Raw genomic sequence first — 22,715 nt, forward strand, 5'->3', positions numbered from 1 at the left:
GCGGAGGTTGAATTAGGCAACATCTGCCTTCACAGTTCAGCTCTCATACTGTCAACAAGTGTCCTTCTTCTGTCTATTTAGTGCCACGTTCTTTGCATTTTTGTGGTTTTTGTTGGTAATTTCACTGTTTAAAACAGCCCCCAGGTGCAGTGTTGAAGTGCTATCTAGTGTCTGCAAGAGCAAAACTGAAAATACATGAGTTAGAAGAGCTTTCTTCAGGCACAAGTTCAATGGCGATGAATTACCTATGTGTATTAAATAAGGTGTCCTTGAACAGAAACACACATAAAATGAGGTTATGTATTGATCAGTTGACAAAAATATGACCAGAGACTCACAAGAACAAAACCATGTATTTCCTCCGGGGAAATGATTCAGTATCAGCTAATTGCATGTTCACAGCAACTTTATAAAGAACCTGACTGTGACCAAGAAGCACTGCAAATACTGAAAACCAAGTGTAGCCACTCAAAACCTCATTTGCTTCCATCGTCTCCAACAAAGACTAGGATCTTCTCACTAGAAAGAGTAAAACGAAGTCAGAGTAAGGGAGCACCAATCCACTTCAAAAGTTTCAGACCTCTGAGCTCAGATTAATTATAATCTCAAGTTCCAAAATAATGCAGATTCTTCCATTCAACAAATATTTACGGAGACATAAAGCCAGGTGCGGTATGAAGGGATACAGTGGTGAAGATGAACAAAAATCACTATCATTGGGGAGCTTACATTACACTATTTAAAAACTTACTTTTTAAGTAAGGTTAAAGAAAATATATGGTATTTCAAAGAGTGTTAAAAACTAGGACAAAGGGCAAAATAGAGGAGGGGGTATCAAGTGAGAAAGGAGTGTTGAGAATGAAACAGGGTACCCAGGAAAAGCAGAGAGAAATAAGAGATGTAAAAGAAATGACTCATAATTATTGAAAAGGACAAGACAACAAGTAGTCTTTAATGCAGTATGATTTAATATGTTAAAAAATTGTGTGAAATATAAGCATCTAATAAAAACAAATATTTATTGTATATAATATAGTAAGTCCTCAACGTCGTCAGTAGGTTCTGCAACTTTAAGCAAAACAATGTATAAAGAAAAAATTTCACCACAGGCTAGTTGACATAAACAAGAGTTAAGTTCCTATGTCACCTCATCAACATTATAAGGAAATGATGTTGAACAAAATGACGTTATTTGAGGACCTACTGTATATAAAAATCACTTACTTTCTCATTTGCCAGCAATCTATATATATAAAAGCCTAATATGCAGTGTACTCTCGGGAGTTTAACCAACCACGAGTTCGATCGCTCACTATGACGTGCACTGACCACCAGGGGGCAGTGCAGAATGAAGGGAGGTCCCAGCCAGCAGCTGGCAGCTGCTAGGGACCCTACCTGTGCATGAATTTCATGCACCAATTTCATGCACTGGGCCTCTAGCAGCCTCTATGAAACACGATTTTAAAACATTCTCTACTCAGTAGCTTCAAAAGCTATATACAATCTAACACTGGCCTTAAGAAATACCCATGACCTATATAAAGACAACTGCAAAACTGTTCTAAAAAGAGATTTAGAACAATGGAGTTAGGTGTCTTATTCCAGAGAGGAAGACTAAAGAGAAAAAAGGATCAAAATCTCCCCAAATTACATTTTAAGAATGATGCAATTCCAATCCTCATTCTAATGGGAGAATAGAAAATAAAATCTTTTCCTATAAGAATAATTAAAAGAGACAAGTATTATCAATACCAAAATATTTATAATGAATAAAAGGGTATGTTGATGAGACAAGAACAAACAGAGCTACAGAAAATAATAGAGATTGAAAGCTTGCTAGTAAGCATCCATGCACTATAGTGAGACACCAGTGAGATAAATGGTCTTTGATATAGTAGTATACTGAAGGAGTCATCTCCATCTGTGGGAAAGGAGTTTCGTAAAAAAATAGATCTGGGACAATTGATTAGTAACATGATGGGCTGAATTTAGCTCCTCATACAATATGCCTGAATTAATTCCATACCAATTATACACCAAGAAAAACTAAATAAATGTTGCATAAATGATTCCTTAATGTTCTCCTGTTTTTATCTTACTCCAGAGGATGAGCAAAACGGCAAAGCATCAGTCTGGTAACAAGGAATTGTCCACATTATTGCTATGATTATTTCCCTTCGGAAATAGAACTTAAAAAAAAAAAAAAGCAGCCCTGGCCGGTGTGGCTCAGATAATTGGAATATCGGCCAGTATACCAAAGAGTGTGGCTTTTATTCCCAGTCAGGACATGCCCAGGTTTGGGGTTTGATCCCCTGTTGGGGTGCATATGGGAAGGTAACCAATTGATCTTTCTCTTTCTCTCTCCCCCCTTTCTCTATCTCTTTCTCCCTTCCCTCCCTCTTATCCCCCTCTTTCTAAAATGAATAAGCATGTCATAAAACCAATAAATAAGAGTTGAAACCAATAAACATATCCTTGGGTGAGGAGATATATATATATATTCTATTTGCACCTCTTCCAAAAATATGTTAAAATAAGGATAAGATGGTGCTCTGACTAAATATAAATTACCAAAAATTACTCAAGGAGAAATATGAAAAACTCAACAGCCATTGAAAATGCTATAAAAAAAACTGTCTCAGAAAAATAATCTAGACACAGAAAATATAACCAACTTATTTGTTTCCAAATACATTAGAAAGAAAGCTTAATTGACATGTTGTATGAATTATTTCTAAAAACAGAGGAAAATAAAAGGTTAATCAATTCCTTTTATGAAACCAGCATTATTCTGACATTAACAATTTGAGTAAATTAGCACACATATTTATCAGTATCAATACTAAAATTCTAAACACACACAGCAGCTAGCTGAACTTAACAATACTAAAATAAAAACTGTGTTATCAGCACATGTAGTTATTTCAAAATAAGGAAAGTTAGCCTTAGGAAGTTGGCTACTAAATTATATGAAGGGATAAGGAGGAAGATTATATGATCTCCCCAGTAAGTGTGAAAAAATATGTAACAGCTATTCCTTGTTAAAAAGAAAAAATAGTAAATGAAGTATAGGAACTTTAACAGAAAATATATCTGCCTTTTATCAGTAGCCACTGCCTTAATTAATGGTGAAACAAAAGGCAGTTTTATTAAATCAGAAACAAGATATAAGACACAATTTCTGGCTATCACACTACTATTTAGCGCTTTCTGAAAATTATGGCTAATAAAATAAGAGTAGAAAAATATACAAGTGTAGAAAGATGGGTGAGATAATATAATTTGAGGATGATGTGACCACATAAAATTCCAAAAGGAACTGAATGAAATATATTAGGCTGATAAGAATTCAGAAGGTGAATAGTTAAACACAAATATCCAAAAAAATTTACTCTTGTAATGTACAGTAGTCTCTCTGTATCCAAGGTTTTGCTTTCTGTGGTTTCAGTTACCCACAGTCAACTGAAGTCTGAAAATATTAAATGGAAAATTCTCCCTCACTTCATCTCATCACATAGGTATTATATTATCTCACATCATCACGAGAAGGGTGAGTACAGTACAATAAGATACTTTAAGAGACACCGCATTCATAAGTTTTATTACGGTATATTGTTAGAGTTGTTCTATTTTATTAGTTATTGTTGTTAATATGTTACTGCGCTAATTTGTAAATTAAACTTCATCATAGGTATGTACAGGTTAGGACAAAAGTAGGTTTAGTTGTTCATATGAAAAATAATACAATAATTAATAAATAATTATACAAGAATTTAACTGTGTTTCACGTACTCACAACTGTAGACCTACTTTTGCCCCACCCTGCATATATAGAAAAAAAAATTATATATAGGGTCTGATATTATCCATGGTTTCAGGCATCCATTGGGGGGTTCTGGAATGTAGACCCTGTGGCTAAGGGGGGACTACCGTATAAACAACAATGAATTATACATAAAACCGTATTCACAGGAGCAACACATTTTTAAACTACCTAGTAATAACCTTAGGATCTGAATCTCGAAAACTTTACTAACACACTTAAAAGAAGTTTTACTAGGGAGAAATGTTTTATTGAATGAGAAGACTCAAATCACAAAGATGTCAACTTTCCCCAAAGTGATCTGTAACTCTAGTGCAATTAAAAGAACAATCTCATTGGAATTTTATTCTGAAACTTTATTAACAGAAATAATCAAAAGTATGTTGAGAAAAGAATTATGAAAGTGAACTTGAATTACCAAATAAAATATTTTTAAAAGAACAATAATTCAAACTGTGAAAGACAGTGGAATGTCCATAAACAAAATCATAGTAATATATGAAATAATCTCATCAATACTAGATATGATATTTTAAATCAGAAGGAAAATAATAATTCAATAAATAGATTGAAACAATAGATTAACAATGGCAGTGACCATATCCCTACTTCACACCACACAGCAAAACAAATTACAGCTAAACATATTAAAACACCACACAGCAAAACATATTAAATGTGCACTTTAACGTATAAAAATTGTGCCATAAAAGAAATAAAAGATTACAGATGAATGGTTAGATACTTTGGTATAAGGAAGACTTTCTCTCTATTTCAAGGAAAGAAATTAGGAAGAGAAGGAAGGGAAGGAAGGGAAGGAAGGGAAGGAGGGAGGGAGAGAGGGAGGGAGGAAGGAAGGAAGGAAGGAAGGAAGGAAGGGGAGAGAAAGGATAAATGAGAAGGAATCATACCTATATATTTAATCTGGTGTAAAATTTAAGTTACTTTCCATATTAAAAAAACACAATAGGCAAAATTCACAACTAGTCAGAAAAAATATTTTTGTTAATGTATGCTATAGACAAGGCTTAAACTCGTTAATAGTTTTTTTGAATCTTTACATATCAATAAGAAATGAAAATACCTCTCAAGTTACTACCAGTAGTGTTGAGAGCCCAGTGAAATAAACATACCAGTCACCACTGGCAACATCTGTTCTGGATGGCAAGCAAATCCCTTCTGGAGAACAATTTGGCATTAGCAAAAGTCTTTATAAGGGGCATACTCATTGATCTTTCACATCTAGAAACTTATCATGAAGAAATAAAAGCAACATATACCAAGATTTATTAAAAAAAAAATTGTTATACTACCATTTAAAAACATAGTGAAAATTTCAAAAACAAAGTAAGTAAATAATCTAATATACTACAACAAGGTGATAAATGATATGGTATAGCACATTGAAATTATGTCATAGGAACTACTAAATAAAGTAAGGAAAACATAAAATATCACTAAAAAGAGTTGCAAGCTATTTTCCATAGTACAGCCATAATTTTGTATTTAATAGCTATTACATATGCATTTAGATATCCCTTATGTAAGTAGAAAAAGAGATTAGATGGATATACATCTGTGTTAACAGATGTATACTGCTAAATAAGTGAACTGGGTTTTTTTTCTTTTCTTTTTTTCTACTTTTAAAAATTTTGACAGGGAATACATATTTGCTTTATAATCTGATTTTTAAAATGTATTTAGAAAACATGAAATAGGGAAAAGGAACTGAGTTAAGATAGTCAAGAAGAAGACATCTGAACACCTATTACTATAACTGATTTCAGCCCTACAGACCCAAATTTACTATAATCTGAGGACCTGACAACAATCTTGTAAAAAAAGTTTTAGAACAATGACTGGCAATTATTTTTTAATCCTGAAAAATGAGAATTGCATGGAGAAGAGATACACACCTGCTTTTCCTATTCTACAAACTGCTAACTCAGTAACTTTCTGTAAATTCTTGGAAAAATCCTAAAATAGATTTTTGAAAAGTCAGTTTATAGGTCTATATGAAAATATGGAATTATTTATCAATAACAACATTGAGCCACTATAACAAGCAAGACCCTCATACCAATCTCATTTCCTCCTTTAACAGGATTCACATAGTTGACACACAAGGAAAATGATGCAGATGGATGATATCTTAAAAGCAACAAAGCACATGACAAAATTTTTAATATCATTCAGATTAAGGCTAAAAAATGTTACTAACACAAGGGTAGTGTCAGTAAAAAATAGTGGACTAAGGACCTCCATAAATTCTCTCCTCCATAAAAGCAATAAGAAAACTTGCAAAAATTATCAGAACCAACTTTTTCAGATCCCTGGAAATTAACCAACGGCTTGCAGTAATCCTAGGAGTATTTATTCAAGAAACATATCTTAATCTCAGTAAGAAAAGCTCTGTGATGTTTTAACTTGCCCTATTTCATGCCTGGTACTCACTTGTCCAAAACACTTCTCTGTGTTAAACCCAGAAATAAATAAAATAAAATAATACAAGCAGGAAATAACGTCCAATCAGATTTTCAAAATAATTTCAAAAAGCAGAAAAGTGGCAGCTTAACAGAAATAACTGTAATATACATATTTAGGTTAGAGAACCAAAACAGAAGAACAGGCTCTAGATCCATTACTGGGAACTGTTTGTGTTAGAAGAAATTTAGAAGGTTTTCAATGACCTCAAGATTCATATCACACAATCAAGTAACAAAATGGCATTTTAAAAATGCCCATACTATTCAATCCATCAATAAGATATAATGATTATATACATATGTGCACCTAACAACACAGCCCCAAAATATGTATATGAAGCAAAATGACAGAACGGAAGGGAGAAATGCACAGTTCTACAATAGCTGAAGACTTCAATACCCCGCACTTAATAAGGAATAGAACACAGAGATCAATAATGGAACAGACGACTTGAAGAACACTATTAATCAATTATACCAAACATACACATAACAGAATTCTCAACAGCTGAATATACATTCTTCTCAAGTGCACATGGTACACTCTCCAAAACAGACCACAAATTAGGCCACAAAACAAGTTTTAATAAATTTTAAAAGATTTAAATGACACAATGTCTCTTTTCTGACCACAACGGAATAAAGTTAGGAATCAATAACAGGGAAATTGGAAAACTCACAAATACATAAAAATTAAACAGCACTCAAACAACTAATCAGTAAAGAAAAAAAAATCAAAGAGAAAATTAGAAAATATTTTAAAGCAAAAACAAAACATATCAAAACTTATGAGATGAAATGAAAACAGGACTCAGAGGGAAATTTATGGCTATAAACACCTACATGAAAAAAGAATAAAGATTATAAATCAATAACCTAACTATTACCTTAAGGAACGAGGGGGGGGGAGCAAATGAAGTCCAAAGCAGAAGGAAGGAAATAATAAAGATGAGAGTGAAAACAAAATAGAGAATGAAAAACGATAAATACCATATGCTCTCACTTATATGTGGAATCTAATCAACAAAATAAATTGACAAATAAAATAGAAACAGAGGCATGGACACGTGGAACAGACTGACAGCTTTCAGAGGGGAGGAGTGTGGAGGGGACTGGATGAAAGAAGGTGAAGGGATTAGCCAAAGAACATATAGGCATAACCCATAAACACAGACAACAGTATTGCAATGGCCAGTGGGAAGGGGGGCAGGAGCTGGATGAAAGTGGGCAAAACGGGGTGGGGGGTTGGGGATATATGTAATAGTGTCAACAACAACAGGAAAGTACAAAAAACAAATATAAATAAATAAAGGCTAAAGATTTGAATAAAAAATAGGAAAAATCAACAAAAGCAAAAGTTGGTTCTTTGAAAATATCAAAAAAAAATTGCCAAACCTTTACTAGACTAAGACAAAAAGAGAGACTTAAATTGCTAAAATCAGAAATTACAGGACATTACTACAGACCTTACAGAAACAAAAGAGAATTATGAGAGAATGCTATAAAGAAAATAGCATTGTTCATGTAGGTTATACAATTTGTTGGCTACCTAATTACATGAAAAAACTGAATAACCTCCATGAAATGGGGAAATTCCTAGAAACTGCCCAGACTGACTCAAGAATAGACATCATGTATTTGAGTGTTTTTTTAGTTTTTTTATTGTAGTTGATTTCTGACTTCATGCCATTGTGATCTGAGAAGATATTTGGTATTATTTCAGTCTTCTTGAAATTTGTAAAGACTTGTTTTGTGTCCTAACATGTAATCTATCTCTGAGAATGTTCCATGTGCACTTGAGAAGAATGTATATTCTGTTGCTTTGGGGTGAAATGTTCTATAAGTATCAGTTAGATCCATCTGATCTAGTGTGTCATTTAAGGCCCCTGTTTCCTTGTTGATTTTTTGTCTGGAAATCGTATCCAGTGATGTTACTGGGGTGTTAAAATCGCCTACTTGGTTGTATTGCTGTCAATCTCTCCCTTAAAGTCCATCAAGGTTTGTTTTTTTATGTACTTAGGGTGTCCTATAGTGGGGGTATATATGTTTATAAGGGTTATATTTTCTTATTGAATCATGCCTTTTAATATTATATAGTGGCCTTCTTTGTCTCTTGTTATGGTCTTTGTTTTGAAGTCTATTTTGTCTGATATCTCACGTAGCAGAATTTTTGCCAATACCTCTCCTAGGGCAAAGGAAACTAAGGAGAAAAATAAACAAATGGGGCTACATCAAAATGAAAAGCTTCTGCACAGCAAAAGAAGCCACCATCAAAATGAAAAGGAAACCCACTGTATGGGAGAACATATTTGCCGATGATACATCTGATAAGGGTTAATATCCATAATATATAAAGTACTCATACAACTCAACAAAAGACAAACTATCCAATTTAAAAATGGACAGAGGCCCAACCAGAGTGGCTCAGAGGTTGTCCACCTATGGACCAGGAGGTCACAGTTCTATTCCCGGTTGGGGTACATGCCCGGGGTTGCGGGCTCAATTCCCAATGTGGGGTGTGCAGGAGGCAGCCGATCATTGACTCTCCCATCATTGATATTTCTATCTCTCCCTTTCCCTACCTCTCTGAAATCAATAAAAATATTTTTTTAAATGGGAAGAAGACCTGAATAGACATTTCTCCAAAGAGGACATATAAATGGCCAAGAGACATATGAAAAAATGCTCAAAGCCACTAATCAACAGAGAAATGCAAATTAAAACCACAATGAGATATCATCTCATACCTGTCAGAATGGCTATCATAAAAAAAAAAATCTGGGTTGCGGGCACATCTCCAGTAGGAGATGTGCAGGAGGCGGCTGATCGATGTTTCTCTCTCATCGATGTTTCTGACTCTCTATCTCTCTCCCTTCCTCTCTGTAAAAAATCAATAAAATATATTTTTTTTAAAAAATCAACAAACAAGTGCTGACGAGGATGTGGATGAAAGGGAACACTAGTTCACTGCTGGTGGGAATGCAGGTTGGTGCAGACACTATGGAAAACAGCATGGAGTTTCCTCAAAATATTAAAAAAGGAACTTCCATTTGACCCAGCAATCCAACTTCTGGGAATATATCCTAAAAACCCTGAAACACCAATCAGAAAGAATATATGCACTCCTGTGTTCATAGCAGTGTTATTTACAATAGCTAAGATTTGGAAACAGCCCAAGAGCCCATCAGTAGATGAATGGATAAAAATGCTTGGGACATTTACGCAATGGAATACTATGCAGCTGTAAACAAAGAGGGATCTCTTACCCTTTGGGACAGCACAGATGGACCTGGAGGATATTATGCTAAGTGAAATAAGCCAATCTGAGAAATACAAATACCACATGATCTCACTTATTTGTGGAATCTAATGAACAAAATGAATTGACCAACAAAATAAGACCCAAAGCATGGAGGCATAGAACAGACTGGCATACCTTAATGTGGCAATGGGGGGACGAGAGGAGCTAAACCAAAGAATGTATATACTTATATGCATAGCACATGGTCATGGGCAATAGGGTGGTGAAGACCTGGAGGGATGGGTAGGGGCTGGGAGTAGGGAGGTAACAGGGGGGAAATGGGAGACATCTGTAATACTATCAACAATAAATATATATTTAATTAATTAATAATAAAAATGGAATATAACAATGTGATTTTTTTAAATATATTTTTTGTTGATTTGAGAGAGGAAGGAGAGGGACAGAGAGACAGAAACATCAATGATGACAGAGAACCATTAATGGCCTGCCTCCTGCACGCCACCACGCTGGGGATCAAGCCCGCAACCCAGGCATGTGCCCTGACTGGGAATCGAACCATGACCTCCTGGTTCATAGGTTGACGCTCAACCCCCCTAAGTCACACCGGCCAGGCACAAGGTAATTTTTTAACATTGATCTTTCTTAGTACCTTTTTCAAAGGTACATAAAATCCTGAACTACCACATTTATATAGTTATCATTTACTCTTTGAAGTTGTTTATATGTATTTTCTTCCAAACTGTCTCATAAGTACATTTTTGTACTAATCTGGAACATAAATAAATTAAAATATTGTTCTTAAAAAAAAAGAATAAATAGAAAATCTGTATAGACCTATAACAAGTAAGGAGATTGAATTAGTAATCAAAACTTCCAAAAGAAAAAAAAAAAAAGGCCAGGTCCAGATGACTTCACTGGTAAATTCTATCAAATATTTAAAGAACAATAAACATTTTTTTTTTATTTCTTAAAGTATTACAAAGGGTATTACGTATGTGTCCATTTTATTCCCCCGCCCTAGACAGTCCCCTAGCCTCCCCTATCCCCCAGTGTCTTATGTCCATTGGTTATGCTTATATGCATGCATACAAGTCCTTTAGTTGATCTCTTACCCCCCTACCTCCTGCCCCCCAACCCTCCCCGGCCTTCCCGCTGCAGTTTGACAATCTGTTTGAGGCAGCTCTGCCTCTGTAAGGAACAATAAACGTTAATCCTTCTCAAAATCTTCCAAAAATTTAAAGAGGAGGAAATATTCCCTAATTCATTTTATGATGCCAACATTACCCTAATATCAAAGCCAAACAAGACATAGCAAAAAAAACTAGGTCAATATCTCTTATGACTACAGGTGCAAAAATTCTCATCAAAATACTAGCAAATCAAATCCAGCAGCATATTAGAAGGATCATAAACCATGACCAAGTGGAATTTATACCAGGAATGCAAGGGTGGTTCAATATATAAGAACCAATAGATGTAATACACTACATTAATAGAATGAAGAAACACATGATCATTTCAAGTAACACAGAAAAAGCATTTGACAATATTCAACATCCTTTCATAATTTAAAAAAAAAGTCCAGAAAACTAGGTACAGAAGGAAACTTTCTCAACATGATAAAGAGCATTTATGGAAAATCTACAGCCAACATCATACTCAATGGTAAAAGGTTGAAAGTTTTTCTCCTAACCTCAAGAACAAGACTGCAATGCCTGCTTTCTCCCCTTCAATTCAAACTGAATTTCTACTCTAAATCTAACACCAAAACCACGGGCAATGAAAGAAAAAATAGATACTGAATTAAAATCACAACTTTTGTACATCAAAGAACATTGTCATGAGAGTGAAAAGACAACCCATAGAATTCGAGGAAATGTTTTCAAATCATTTATCTGATAAGAATTTAATATCCATAATATGTAAAGAACTCCTACAACTCGACAGAAAAACAACCCAATTTAAAAATGGGCAAAGCACATAAACAGACATTTCTTCAAAGACAATACAAATGCCAATAAACACATGAAAACATGTTCAACGTCATTAGTCATTTAAGGAAATATAAATCAAAACCATGAGATACTATTTCTTAACTACCAAGATGGCAACAATTTTTTTTAAAAAATGAAACTACCAAAACTGACTCAAGAATAAATACATAAATAATCGGTATAGACCTACAACAAGGAGATCAAATCAGTAATCAAAACTTCCCAATAAAAACGGCCACGCCCAGCTGGCATGGCTCAGTGGTTGAGTGCCAACCTATGAACCAGGGGTCTCGGTTCGATTCCTTGTCAGGGCACATGCCTGGGTTGCGGATTCAGTCCCCCAGAGTGGGGTACGCAGGAGGCAGCCGATCAATGATTCTCTCTGATCATTGATGTTTTTTTTTTCTCTCCCTCTCCCTTCCTCTCTGAAATCAATAAAAATATACATATTTTTTAAAAGGCTTCACTGGTAAAAGAAAAGTAACAAGTATTAGTGAAGGTGTGCATAAATTGGAACCCTCAGTGCATTGCTGGTGAGAACGTAAGATGGTGCAGATGTTGTGGAAAACAGGCAGTTTCTCAAAAAGTGAAAGACAGAATTACAATATAACCCAGCAATTTCACTCTTAGGTATACCGTATATCCAAAAGAATAGAAAATGGGTACTCAAACAGATACTTGCAAGCCAAATTCATAGCAGCATTGCTCACAATAGCCAAAAGGTAAAAAACAAACCCAAGTGCCCATCAACAGATGAACAGATAAACAAAATGTGGTGTACATATATACTAGGGTATATTATTCAGTCATAAAAAGGAAATTCTGACTGCATGCCAAAACACACATAAACTGCCCTAGCTAGTTTGGCTCAGTGGATAGAGCATGGGCCTGAGGACTGAAAGGTCCCGGGTTTGATTCCAGTCAAGGGCACATGTCAGGGTTGCAGGCTCAATCACCAGTAGGGGGCATGCAGGAAGCAGCCGATCAATGATTCTCTCTCATTATTGATGTTTCTATCTCTCTCTCCCTCTCCTTTCCTCTCAGAAATCAATAAATATATATCACATAAACCTTAAAAACACTATGGTAAGTTAAACAAATCCAGATACAAAAGGCTATATAATGCATGATCCTATTTATATGAAATATCCAAAATAGGTAAATCCACAAAGACAGAGAGCAGATTAGTGGTTGCCATGAGAGGGAGAAATGGGGAATGAGTACTTAATGAGCATGAGGTTTCCTCCTGGTGTGATAAAAAAGTGTTTTGGATAAGATAGTGGTGACGGTTGCACAACATTGTAAAAATATCAAATGCCACTGAACTGTACACTTAAAAATGTTTAACATGGTAAATTTTATATTATATTTTACAACAATAAAAAATAGTATATATGTATGTAAAACTTTGACATAAAAAGCTAATACAACTTTTACTACACTTATTCTACTATTTTTATCTTTTATACTTTATTAACCTGTTTTGCTTTTATTTATATTTATTCCTTCCTTTATTTATTTTGTTATTCTTTTTGTAACTTTTTGAGATGAACAATTAGTTTATTCCGTTTTGTTTTTATTCCAATGTGTTTGTTATAAATGTTCCTCAAACCACTAATTCACCAATCTCACAGAAGTTCCAAGACTATTGTTTTCATTCGTGTTATTTTTTAAAAATATTTATTCTGAAATTCAGGTTCTGGTTTTTCCTGAGACTAAATTAATTTTTAAAAAGCCCAAATTACAAGAAGTGAACTTTGCTGATAAAGCAAGAATTATTCTAGGTAATACATTGAAAGTAGGGCATTAAGAAGATTAGAGATATCTATGAGAGAACAACCAGGAGGGTGAAGGACTAGGAAACACAGCTGATAAAAGCAGGAAGAATAAAAAGATAGGGATACTTACTCCGGAGGAGAAAAGAGTCCTAGTTTCTAGTGGCCCAGAACTTTCTGGAGTACTTGAAAAACTTCCACAAGCACCTCTTAGGCTCTAGGTGCTGTAGATAAATCACTGAAGCAGAGGAGACCCTGCCTTCAAAAAGACAGTCCTTAAATAAGTACAAAAATAATGGACTGATTACAAGCACCAATGCTGTGGAGGATAAGCACAGGGTTCTCAGAGAACATGTAACAGGGAGGTCTACCCTGATCTGGGGTCAGGAAGGCAGCCTCGATGAATCAACTTTAGAGCTGAAAAGTGAGGGACAAGCAGACCAGGCAGAGTCAGGGGCCTTCAGACACAAGAAACAGCATGAGGAAATGTGCTGAGGCAAAGGAGGTTTGAATGACCTGAGAAGAGGCAATGAGTGTGGCACACTGGGAAGCAGGGAGCATGGTGTTCACTGAGCCTGGAAAGGCAGGCAGGTCTTATATCATGTTAAGTATTTGGGACATTTGCCCAAGAGTGATGGAAGGCCAACGAAGACTTTGGAAAGAGTGTGACATGTTCAGAATTACCTTTTCAATCAATCACTTTAGATATGGTATGAGAATAGAGGGTGGCAAAGAGGAAATGTTGGGGAATCCAGTTAAGAAGCCTATTGTTTCTTCCAGAGGGAGAAAGGAATAGCATGGACTTGGATGGCAGCAGGAGAAATGGCGCTACCTAGGAAATGAAACTGATAGTTTTCGGTGACTGAATTTATCGCACTTACCAACAGGTAGAAATTGCTCAGGAAGGCAGACTTTGGTTCACAAAGCATTTTCCAACAGCTAACATCCTATGCCAAAATAAAAGATTCTGCCCTTCAAGATAGAGCACCCTATTTTCTTAGAAAGTTTCCCGGGAGGGTAGGTGATCATATGTGAAGGATGTATGTGCTGGGTGAAGAATTAAGACTAGATGACATCTAAGATATTCCAACCTCTAAGACTCTTTGCTAAAATTAATATAAATGTTAGGCCATCTGGACAACTCAATGTAAAACACCTAGAAAAGAAATAAATCATATCTCTTTATGTATGTATATGGATTATCTTATATCTCTGTTTTCCTCTCTAGTCAAGCTGAGTTTTGTACAGAAAAATTCACTCATAAATTACCATTACTTTACAGCTAATCTTGCAGATGGTGAAAAAATAGTATTGTATAGCTCTTTCTGGTTCCTTGTATTTCTTTACGTATTGGTGTAAATATTTCTACTCATTTGTACATTTTATCTTAATTTTAGTAAATATCAATAATGTGTATGCTCTGCCAATATTTTTTTAAAGCCAAGTAAGCAGACTCATTTGATAGAATCTGAGATTATTTGCTTCACCAATAGGAAACCCAGTTGTTTTGAGCACAAATCCATATGAGGCACTATTGTCCACCAGGCACCAAACTGTAAGTACAGTATATGGTAGTAAAGAAAGAGTTTCAAACACACTACCCTGCCAATTCCAACCACAGAGGGATACAAACACCATGCCAACCAAAAGGGGGGCGAGGGGAAGCACATGGAAAAATGTACCGAGGCTCAGAAATATACTGAAACAACGAGACTAAGAGATGTTACTAACTGCCTTCAAAGCCAGTGTTCTCCTCAATACTAAAGCCTTAGTGAAGGTCAACCAACACAGACCTGACCAGTGCTGCTAAGTGGGTAGAGCATCGGCCCTTGGACCAAATAGGTTTGATCCCCAGCCCCAATGCATGCGGGAGGCAACCAATCAATATGTCTCTCTAACATCAATGTTTCTCTCTCTCTCTCTCCCTCTCCCTCTCCCTCTCTCCCTCTCCCTCCCTCCCTCCCTCTTCTCCCTTCCTCTCTCTCTAAAATCAATAAAAACATATTTTTTTTAAAAAGTCAACCAACACCAAGACCCCCTAAAACTGGTTCCTCCATGGTAATTACTAAATCAATATGGGTTAAAGCATGGTTAACAAATATCTACTCAGACAGACTCAAAGGGAGGCTTTCCCATTCCAATAACTCATTTCACAGGCACTCCTTCACATGCCAACACATAGACTGGCCTACGCAATAATAGGCCAGTCCTGAATAAATGATACGACATACACAACTGTGTTTTCATGCTATAAGCACAGAGAAGCAAGAAGATTTCCTTGTTCCTTTTGTTCTTAGTGCAACCTTCACTGACCTATACCTGGGATTCGGTGTGTTTTACACAAGAGAGTGTGAAGGTAGAAGTATCGCCTAGCAGCAAAAGGAGGAAAGTTAGAAGGGAAAGATGAGTAGTGGTGCCTCGGTTTAAATCTTGGCTCTACCAACAGCTTCTAAATCATAAAATGGGGACTAGTACCCATCCTGCAGGAAGAACTAAATGAGATCATGCACATGAAGAATTTAGACAATGTCTGGCACCCAATAAACACCCATGAAATGCTATTATTACTGTTTTTCCTATTATTGTTAAGATTATGTTATACAAGAATCATAGCAAGTTGCACTTCAATAACCTCTTTATTCAACAACCAGAATCAGAGAGTAGATTTCTTCAAAAGGCATACCAGTTCATTAAGTCAAAAATTAATGGGATTTGCATCAGCTTCCCCCAAAAGGCAATACTATAGACATGGCCATGAAAGACTGGGCAGTGGGGGATAGTAAAACATATGCCTCAACATATCAAACACTTTGCCATCTTTGCCATGTTTGATAACCAAGGTAAGAAAACAATCCATGAATTTCTACATAGTATCAAACCATATATCAATTCAGAGATAAAACTAAGTCTATAGTTGGAAGAAAGTCCTTGCATCCCAAAGGCAGCCATTGTGTAGCTCCCTTCCTCATTCTATTAACTACAAGACCCTTCACAAAGTTGTTTCACAGGGCTCCGTGTGTAGCATATTCTTCAATGTGAACGTGGTTTTAGGTGGCAACACAGACAAGCAAGTCTAGCAATGTAAATACCAAGACACAAAAAGTTTTACCCCTTCGTTTTTTACTGCAGCAGGTGCTTTGGATTTCATTACTTGATCTGACATCCAACGGTTCGTAAATGAGTTTGGATTTCCAAGAAAAGCTAAGATACGGAAAGATCCCCAGAATGTCAAGGCCTGTGATGTCAGTCAGTCGAGGCAGGTCCTGACCCCACTGTCCATCAACAAGAGAATTAAACAAGATTCAAGGCTGTGCTGAGCTTCACTGGCCTCCTTTACTAAGTCTTGCATAAGAAAGCAATAATGACGTCAAGATTTTCAAGGCGACTCTACAGAATGGCCCAGGAAGATATGGTCTCTGTCTCATGCATGATGTTAGTAAAGGCAAATAACCAGCGTTTGTATCCTTGAATGAGTAAAAGAGGCCAACGCTTGCCCTAGTTGGTGTGCCTCAGTTAACTGACCATCACCCATGCACCAAGAAGTCACTGGTTTGATTCCAGGTCAGGGCACATGTCTGGGTTGCAGGCTCAATCCCCAGTAGAGGGCATGCAGGAGGCAGCCAATCAATGTTTCTCTCTAATCGATACTTCTATCTCTCTCTCCCTCTCTCTCCCTTTCTCTTTAAAGTCAATAAAAACATATTTTTAAAAAGATGCCAACACTTTTTTATCTTTATTTTTTTCCTTGTTATTGAATGTATTTGGGGTGACACTGGTTAACAAAAATATACAGGTTTCATGTGCACAATTCCACATGATCTATACACCGTATTGCGTGTTCACCATCCCAAGTTAAGTCTCTGTCCATCACCATTTATCCTCCCTATACCCTCCTCACCTCCCTCATTCACTCCCCACAGAAGTCACCACACTGTTGTCCCTGTTCATGAATTTTTTCTATTTTTTCTCAATCCCTCCAGTCCCACCCAAACCCCCTCACCAACAGCGGCTATCAGCTTGCTCTCTATCCATGAGTCTGTCACTATTTTGCTTGCTAGTTCATTTTGTTCATTGGATTCCACATACAAGTGAGATCATATGGCACTTGTCTTTCTCTGACTGGCTTGTTTCATGTAACACAATGCTCTCCTGCTCCATCCATGCTCTTGTAAAGGATAAGAGATCTTTCTTTTTTACAACTGCATAGTATTCCATTATGTAAATGTACCACAGCTTTTTTATCCAGTCATTTACTGATGGACGGTTGGGCTGCTTCCAAATCTTGGCTATTATAAATAACACTGCAATGAACATAGGGGTGCATATACTCTTGAAATAGTGTTTCAGGTTTCTTTGGATATAGTCCAAGAAGTGGAATTGCTGGATCATAAAGCAGTTCCATTTTTAATTTTTTGAGGTAACTCCATACTGCTTTCCACAGTAGCTGCACCAATTTACATTCCCACCAACAGGGCACGAGGGTTCCCTTTTCTTCACTTCCTCACCAACACTTGTTGGTTGTTGATTTATTGATGATAGCCATTCTGACAGGTGTGAGATGATATCTTATTGTGGTTTTAATTTGCATTTCTCTAATGATTAGTGACATTGAGCATCTTTTCATATATCTATGGGCCATCTGTATGTCATCTTCGGAGAAGTGTCTATTCAGGATTGTTTGCTTTTTGGTGTGGAAAAGAGGCCAACACTTTTTTAAAAAAAATACGTTTTTATTGATTTGAGAGAGAGAGAGAGAGAGAGAGAGAGAGAGAGAGAGAGAGAGAGAGGAAACGAGCCCATAACCTGGGCATATGTTCTGACCAGGAATCAAATCAGCGGCCTTGAGGTGCACAGAACGTCACTCAACCAACTAACACATAGGCCAGGGCGAGGCCAACACTTTTAATCACTCGCTGGAGATGTTAGTGAAGACTGAAAAGATGACTTCAAACTCCCATCCAACTACAAGTTTCAGCAACCCTCTGAATACAAGACTGCATTAGCTTTATTGATAACACAAATCTGAATGCTGTCAGTGAGTTTTGCTTATAAGAAATCAATTCCACTGATTAATTCATCAATAAAAAACATAGAAAGTAGACTCAAGAGTTGTAAGCCCTTAGGAAAACTGAAATGTTGAAAATGCCTTCAAGCTTCATACAAAACAGTTTGTAGTGCTATCGAAGACAATTTCAACCTATGTTAATTCTTTCATTCAACAGACTGTTTCTTGAGTCTTGCACTATGCTAAGCTAAAGATGGAACAAGACACAGAGATTCACTGCCCTCAGAAAACTTACAATCTGGTGGGAGATTCAGAAAATAAGATAATAAACTACAACATATCTGAGTGCTATAATGACAAAGGAACAGGGTTCCAGTAGAGCCCAAAGAAAACCCTTAATGAGTCACAGAATTTTTGCCAAGAACATTAAAGCTGAGACTTGAAGGATAAGTAGAAATTAATCAAGCAAAAATGTGGCAGGGCAGATAATGGAGAGTGCTCCAGTCATTTGGAAGAGGACGAAAGTAGAGCACCTGGCACACAAGGAACTGAGGACAGGTCTCCCCGGATAAACTATATACTAAGTGGAGAACTTAGTAGGAAGTGAGAAGAGGTCAAATCACAAAGCACCTGAATCACTTAAAGGTATTTCATCAAGAGAGAGACATGATAAAATGGCGGGTTTAGCAAGATCCTTGTGATGGAGAAAAATTGGACTACATGCAGAGATATCACCTGAGAGGTGCTGGAGTGACCAAAACAATGGGAGTTGTCTCTTAAATTAAAGTGGTGAGAGTGAACATGAAGAAAAAAAGATGATTAAAGAAATACGCAGGATGCTGATTCAATAGAACATATACTGTTTCTGGGTCAAAAAGGAGGCCATACTTTTAGCTAAGGAACAGATGGAGGAATGACTGATCTAGGAACCCAGAAGGAAAAGCATTTTACATAGGAAGATCCTAGGTCCAACTTTGGATATTTTGAGTCTTATGAGAGACCAAGTGGAGTTGGATAGATAGCTCCGGAGCTCAGGAGAAAAATCCAGACAATTGTCAGAGTCTAGGAAATCATCCATACAGTCACTGTAGCACAAGGAAAGGACAGAAGAGCCCTGGGTCAAAACCGTAAGAAGCTCCAAAGTTTAAGGAACAGGCAACAGAAGATGAAGACACAAGGCAACTGATGAACAGAAGAAACATTTGGGGAAAATGTCTCAAGAATAAGGGGCTGGTCAGGTGGGTGCAAAACTTACCAGGTGATCACTTTGTAAGTTATATAAATGTCAAACCACTATGCTATACACCTGAAACTAATATTGATTGAATGTCAACTGTAACTAAAAAATTAATGAAAGAAAATTTTTTAAAGAATAAGGGGCAGGGACCCAACAGCCTCTGAAATATGCCCCTACAGGTGGTCCTGTGCTACATGATATATATGTAGAAACAAGAGACTCATAAGAGAGACTTAATAAAATGGGGGGGGGGAGGGTAGAAAGATCCTTGTGAGTACCTACCATAGTTCTAGATCTGCTGAAACATAATTTTTGAAACACTGGACAACCACCACCATCACCCTACACATGGTCATCTGTCAGTACTCAAGACCCAAGATGACCCAAGAGGCTGTCAAATGACAATGTGTCTTCAAAGTAGGCACCAATAACCTAAATATAACCAAGGTGACATATGTGTATTCTGGAGGATCCAGAGCAGAGAGACTCACCAATGAGTGAAAGGCAAGAATTGATGGCACAGTGATATTCCACCCAGGTCCCCTTCAGGGTCGAGGTGCCCATCCCCTCAGCTTCTAGAAATATTCTGTTGCTCAAGGCTCACAGATGTGTCCCTCAAAGGGAACTGTCCTCCACCCCAGGACCATCCCTGCTCAAGAACATACTCCCTCCCATAGGCTGCCTACCAGTACTGACAGGCTGATACAGGGATTGGAGGGCCCAGTTCTCTTGCCTTGATCTGGGACATTTCTGAAGGGCCATCCCAGCTTCAGAGCCGCCCATAGGATCAGATGAGACCTTAGCAGTCACCTCACTGCAGGTCAGCTTCACCATCTGTCCAATCCTACCTTCCTCACTTCCTCACAGGTGTATCTCTCGAGAGCATTCTCTGGATAGAATTCTTCATTTCAGAGTCCATTTCCAGGCAACCCACTGAGGATAAAGAAAAGAGGCGGAGTTGCCAATGCAGAGGCAGCTGTAAGCCTCGCAGCAGTCTTTGTGTATGTCAGCATGAAAGGGACTCTGTCACATGCAGGACTTCACAGAGATGGGTTACTCTCTGTCTAGTCATCAACTGTGATGAGGGACAATGGCTTGAATGTTTCCATTCATTTTATGGGGCTGTTATTACCCAATAAATCTATACAAGAACTGCTAGAATCAAAATGGAAACTTGAAGTTCAAGGACAATCTGAAGGAATCTTCTTAGAAAAGGAAGAGAGTAACACCAAACAGGTAGCCTTAAAGTTCACTCAAGAGAAGGCCAAGGTGTCCTGGAAGCATAGGCTTGATCATTTTCAATGAGTCACTCAACAAGTATTTGTTAAAATGCTACGATGTGCCCAGCCACGTGCCATGAGACAGGAATGCCATCATGAATAATGTAGACATGGTCCCTACCCTTACAAAGCTGAGAATCTAGCAGAAAATGTTGGAGCTCAGCAATGCAAGCCTTTCCCCAATCAAAATGTTTCTAGGAAACCTAACATAAAATCAGAAGCACGTGGTAATTTCTTAGTGCAGCTGTCTTTTGTAAATTTAACTTATGACACTTTCTTATCACTGAGTTAAACTCAGGAGCTCAGTAAAACCTATTTTCATTAATAGCACCAAGTGAGGTCCGAGGACGTTAGCTGTCTTCCTAGAACAGCCTGGGAAATGTATATCTGCATTTGGTTAGTTTTCAAATAAGAAAATGATCTTGATTTTCTCTGAAACATGGTTATAAGAGGCAGCAGGTTTCGTTTGGTTTGATCATCCTGTTTTGCAATCGCAGAGCATTCTGCATTCTAACTGATCCTGAAGTCTAAAAGAAGAGATGAAGGAAATGTTTGTTCCATGGTTGAACCTCTAACATAGAGCAACTGTCACATTCCTTCTCTCAAATTTAAAAGTCAGAGCAGAAGGACCTAGAACTCTCAGTAAGCCCAACATTACATTTTTTAAAAATATATATTTTTATTGATTTCAGAGAGGAAGGGAGAGGGAGAGATAGAAACATCAATGATGAGAAAGAGTCATTGATCGGCTGCCTCCTGCATGCCCCCCATGGGGGCGAGCCCGCAACCCAGGCATGTGCCCTTGACTGGAATCGAACCTGGGACCCTTCAGTCCGCAGGCCAACGCTCTATCCACTGAGCCAAACCATCTTGGGCCCAACATTACATTTTGATAGCATTTAAGAATACAAGGTGCTAGACATTTTGTCATTATCACACACTATTACACCACATCTAGAACATTCACCAACCACCACAACCTGAACCTCGAGGCATTTTTAATTAGAAACGACCAATTAAATGCATTGTGCTATAAAACATGTTTGCTTGTACATTTTGTGTGAGGAGATATGAACAGGCCTGAATTTTTTAAGACCATTGCAGACCTACAACATTGCTAAAACAATGTATATACCAGTTCAAATATATGTCCAGACATGGCAGGAAAAGCTGTATTTTTTTAAAATTTAAATTTTTATTGTTGAAAGTCTTACATATGTCTTCTTTTTCCCCCATTGACTTCTCCCTGCCCACTCCCACCCCCCAGCACATTCCTACTGTGTGCTGTCCATTGGTTATGCTTATATGCACCCATACAAGTCCTTTGATTAACCTCTCAGCCCCCCACCCACCCACCCCTGCCTTCCCTCTGAGGTTTAACAGTCGGTTCGATGCTTCTATGTCTCTATTTTTGTTCATCAGTTTATGTTGTTCATTATATTCCACAAATTAGTGAGATCATGTGATACTTGTCTTTGACTAACTTATTTCGCTCAGCATAATGCTCTCCAGGTCCATCCATGCTGCTGCAAATGGTAAGAGTTCTTTTTCACAGCAGCATAGTATTCCACTGTGTAGATGTACCACAGGTTTTTAATCCACTCATCTGCTGATGGGCACTTAGGCTGTTTCCAAATCTTAGCTATTGTAAATTGTGCTGCTATAAACATAGGAACGCATATATTCTTTCTGATTGGTGTTTCTGATTTCTTTGGATATATTCCTAAAAGTGGGATGACTGGGTCAAATGGGAGTTCAATTTTAATTTTTTGAGGAAACTCCATAGTTTTTCACAGTGGCTGCACCAGTCTTCCTCCCCACCAGCAGTTCCTTTTTCTCCACATCCACAC

The sequence above is a fragment of the Myotis nattereri genome (assembly GCF_964212035.1).
Source record: "Myotis nattereri genome assembly, chromosome: 15".
In the NCBI taxonomy this organism is placed as follows: Eukaryota; Metazoa; Chordata; class Mammalia; order Chiroptera; family Vespertilionidae; genus Myotis; species Myotis nattereri.